This window comes from Furipterus horrens, unplaced genomic scaffold, assembly GCF_987537825.1.
Source record: "Furipterus horrens unplaced genomic scaffold, mFurHor1.1.pri manual_scaffold_12, whole genome shotgun sequence".
Lineage (NCBI taxonomy): Eukaryota > Metazoa > Chordata > Mammalia > Chiroptera > Furipteridae > Furipterus > Furipterus horrens.
Window position 1 is genome coordinate 15292996 of NW_028327182.1, and position 4989 is coordinate 15297984.

Consider the following 4989-nt stretch of genomic DNA (forward strand, 5'->3'; position numbering starts at 1 on the left):
TACTTTAGACCAGTTAATTAAATTATAATAGCAAAAACATTGGAGGACCCCTGTGCATAACCAACCATATTTTCATATTAGAACTTTAATTAAAATATTATGGTTTACTAATTAAAGACTCATTAGTTAAATCCCCCATAGTTTTCTATAATTGCTTTTGAAGTTATCATATTTATTTATGTATTTCATATCTCCCACTCATGCTGTCTGTCTACTGTAGAAAAATATAAGAACAACATGCTTCTATTAACTCACCACCACACCAGCATACAGGTCATATATTCACTATGATTTCTTTTCTCTTTAATAAGCATCAAACACTTTCAGCAACAGAATCACTGAATAACTAGTTATTTGGATGAGGTCCTTCCAAAAACAGTTAAATTAATGACTAACAAGATAGTTGTCACTGACTGGAAAGGAGATCTATAGATTGGTATTAGCATATCAGTATTTAATACTTTGCTGCCAGTTCATCTGCTCTCATCTATTGATCATCTCTCTCTCTATCTATTTATCTACCATCATCATAATCTCTCTCTGAATATTTTGGTTTGAGTCATAATAAATACTGGTGTATACATTAATAAGCTCAAGAGGGAAGCAGTTAATTTATTCAATAGATTATTTGGACACTAGGTGAAGCTTCAAATGTACCCCTTATCCTATATATAGTCAGGGAAATTAGTCTGTTGAAGCTGGTTGATTCTTTAACTTTTAAAACAAATGGACAATTATACCACAATCAAAAAAATCTGAATGGAAAAAAATAATTAATTAAAGCACCACTTTTAAATCACTTCACAAATTGGCTTGAGCTTGGGAAGGAAAGCCTATTCTTGAAGTTTGTAGACTTTGAAAGTGCATTGGAACTCTTTAACTTACTATCTGTGGCACTGCCTATGATATTTCAATGTCTGAGACATGGTTCTTAGCCTTATAATGGAAACTGGTTAACCAATTAGCCTTGTTCGACCATTAAGGAATGGAAGACACCAAAAGTTTAGGTTTGGGGTTTGTGTGCATGTGTGTGAATGTGAGTGTGTAGGAGAAGGATGTTTATGGATTTTATTAAGTAATATTTTATTTGAGGGTCTCATGAGACATCCAGTTGGCTTTGGGGGTTCAATAAAATAAGATGAATTAGAGATTTACATTTTAGAATAAATAGTCAGAGACGGTATTTAAACTGTGAGTTAATATTGTTTATACTAAGAATTCTGAATCAGTATTATATACATCTGTGTAATTTAATGAAAATAGGAATACGTGAGCCATACACCAAATCAATTAAATGAGAATTTCTAGAATCGTATTCTGGAATGTACATTATAATAAATATTAAAATGGTCCTTACTTATTTGCCTCTGGTTGAGAACTACTGACAAAGAGAATAAGGATAAAATAAAAATATGCTAAAAATAGCAATAACAAAAAATAATAGTAGTAATTAAAGATAGAGTGGAACCTTGATAATTTCTAATATTTCAGTAGTGGAAAAATAATACAATACAGTGAATACATAAAAATGTAGGTATAGAAATATAGAAAGGGAGAGAGTAGCAAAATTATTGTAGGTTAAAAAGAAATAATTTTTAAAAGACTATGTCTCTGAAAACTTGAGTAATCTTTTTTTATTTGCTGGAAGCCAGGTCATTCCCATGTGGACATAATGAAAGAATATGAAAAAAAATAAACCTTCAAAACCTCAAATCTAAACTCTAATTAAAATGTAAACTAGAATAAAACTGAATCCACAGGGATATACCCCAAGAAATCAGCTGTCTCAAACAATGAGTAGGTGGAAAGTAAGGGAAAACCAAATAAAACAAAACTTAGAAAATTGACAACCACAAATCACATGTGAGTTTACTACTCTGATATAAAATAACTTCAGGTCCAAGATCCTTGAGGCTGGGGGACATTTTTAAAACATTCCTGGTTGTTAGTAAGCCAGGTATATGGTGAACCAAACACACACCTCTCTAGAGGACTCGTTTCTTCCAAGAATTTCCACAGGTAAAGTTAGATCACACATGATCTAACTGAATAAAAGAGAAATTCAAAATGTATGGGAGTAATGTCAGGAAAAATACTCAGAAAGAATAAATATGGAAACATCAGATACAAAATGCAATACACACAGAACACAGAGCTGAGAAACTCTCTCACATGTGTGCCAACAAAAGTTACCTGGAGAAAGGTGTTTATAGCTGTAAAAATACAACAGGAAATAAGTCTCAAGGTGTGGTAATGACTTGTGACAGCACTCCTTCCTCTCTTCCTGCTCAGACACATATCTTTCCCCACTCAGTCCTCTCACGCATTCCCATTATATACCCTCCTCTCCATGATTTCAAAAGAATCGGTACAGGGAAAGCTTGGAAATTGTGCACTGTGTCAGAATGTACTGCTTTGTAGCACCTCCAATACCTGATGAAAAAAAAAAAAAAAAGTCCTTTCTGATAGGCTGATGACTGAGCATTTAGTTCAGGAAAACACATGGTTCGCACTAACAGAATCAAAATATACTTGAATAAATACTAGGTTAAGAGATTTGGTTTCCATGCTGTATTATCAGACAGCAATTGAAATTTTATTACATCCTGCCTTTTCAGAAAGCATAGATTACATAAAACTGTGGTCAAGGATGAGTAACTAGGAAAATAGTCTGATGTATGGCTTGGTATGTCATTTCAAGGAGTACATTTTCTCAGGAAACACTCCAGAAAAATGATTTTAGGTCTCAGACAAAAAGGATTACAAGATCAAATAATTTGAATACATTAAAAGGCTAACTGCTCCTTTACTGAAACCTCTTTAATTTTTAAAATTGCTAAACTTGGACAGTTTTAAAATCAGTTCATTTGATGTTCTTTCCTCTAAGTGGTAGCGAGAAAAATTTGGGATACTCCCAGGGAGTTATTTTTATAAATCTAATTATGTAATTATCATTCTATTTTCAATTTTAAAACATTATGATTGGAGATAATTATTAATTACTATCAAATTTGTCCTTGGGATTATTTTCCTGGTATTTATGTATAATATATATTTTATATAAACATATATACAATAATGCAGTACTTTTTTTCCTGAAGACCTTTATAAATATTTATTTCATCATCTCACTTTATGTGTGTATTTTTTATAGCTTTTATATTTTGAGTTTATTCTTCATTTAACTTAAAACATTACTATAGTAGAATATTAAAGCAAAAACAATAGCAAGTAGTAAGCATATTATGATTATAGTCCTTCAATTATTCACTACTGTATATAAAATGCCAGCAGTGAGTGTTATTCACTGGCTCCATTAAGAGGTCTGACACTGAACACCACCCCTAGGATGATGTTCATCATCCTCATATGCTTCTCCATTGTAATGGCGCCATCTTTCTTGATTTGGATCAAAGTCCCCCAGTTCTACCTGGTCTATTTCATCAGTCTCTTCTACTTCCTTCCTTTCAGGTAGGAGCTTTTCCAGCAAAGAGAGTTTATCAAGAGAGAGAAAGCCATTCTCAGGAAAGTTTACCTTAAATTCGATGATTAGGCGACCCTTTTCATATGGCCTACGATAAACTAGCATGCCTTCATTTAGCACACACTTGATATCCCCATGCTTGACAATTTGACCTGGATGAGAAGTGATGACTATTGTTCGGTTGTCAAAAGTAGCTATTGGCTTTTGAAAGCCACACAATGCTTCAACCAGCTGTATGTCCATACACATGAAAAGGTCTTCTCCGCATGGTCCTTCTGATCTAAAACAACGATAATATCTCCTGGCTCTAGTCCTGGTTCTTGGTCTCCTTCACCATGGAATGTTATCTTCTGGCCATCTTTCATGCTTTTGTCAATATGAACTTCTAGAGTCTTCTTCTCTCGAACCATCTTCCTTCCGTTGCAGCTTTTACATATATCTTTAGGACTGATGTGCTCCTGGTGCCCTGACACTCATGCACACAGACTGAGTTTGCTGAACCGTTCCAGGTCCCATCTGATGAATTCTTATTTGCATCCCAGCGCCTCGGCATCTGGGACAGCACTCTACTGCTCCTTTTTTACCACTTCGGCCTTCACATTTGTCACAAATCACATTCTTTTACAGAGCTAGTTTTCTTGTGGCACCATTATATAAATCTTCTAAGGTTACCGAGAGCTGATGCACAACATTTTACCTCTCCCTTCCCTCTGCATCCTTCCTCCTCCTCCAAAAAACATATCAAAGATGTCCATGGGGGAGCCAAAACCACCACCTGCTCCATCTTCTTTAATTGCCTGTTCTCCTCCTTTATCATATAAGTCCCTTTTCTTTGCATCAGAGAGCACTTCATAAGCTTGAGAAATCTGTTTAAACTTCTCTCCTTCATTTGGATTCTTATCAGGGTGGTACTTCAAGGCCAGCTTCCTGTAGGCCCTTTTCAATTCTTCTTGGGTGGCATTGGGTTTGACCCCCAAAACATCATAGTAAGTGGTTTCTTTCACCATTTTTTACAGCCGGTGAGCTGGCCGAGGCAGGTGTGGAAGAGCGGGAAAGCTCGCGTTAATGCGCGCACCACCAAAAGCTGCCGCTCCTCCGCTTCTCGCAGAGTGTTCTGGAAAGTTCCCTATGTGTGTATCGTGTGATCTTGTGTGGTTGTGTGTCATTTGGCTGTGTATACGAGTTTGTTTTGTTTGTATATATATACATGTGTGTGCTATACATATATGTGTATGTACATGTGGTATGTGTGGATTTTGTTTTTATGTGCATGTACATACATACGAATATGTAATGTTTGAATATGCATCTAGTATGTTTGTATACATATGTGCATTTTTATTTGTGTGAGTTTGTGTATGTGTGTGTTTGTGTATGTGTGCTTGTGTTGTATACATGCATGTGTGTTACTGAACAGGTAGTGTGTGTGCCACTCTGCATTTATTTGTGGTTGTGTTTGTGTTTCTTTTCAGTTTTATGTTTCTGCTTAATACGATTTATGGTAT

The 4989-nt window shown here is 35.1% G+C and overlaps 1 pseudogene; it reads right to left on the reverse strand.

Moving 5' to 3' along the window:
* Nucleotides 1-3316: 3316 nt before the first annotated feature.
* On the reverse strand, nt 3317-4516 carry LOC149995894 (dnaJ homolog subfamily A member 1 pseudogene; annotated as a pseudogene).
* Between the last annotated feature and the right edge of the window lie 473 nt (nt 4517-4989).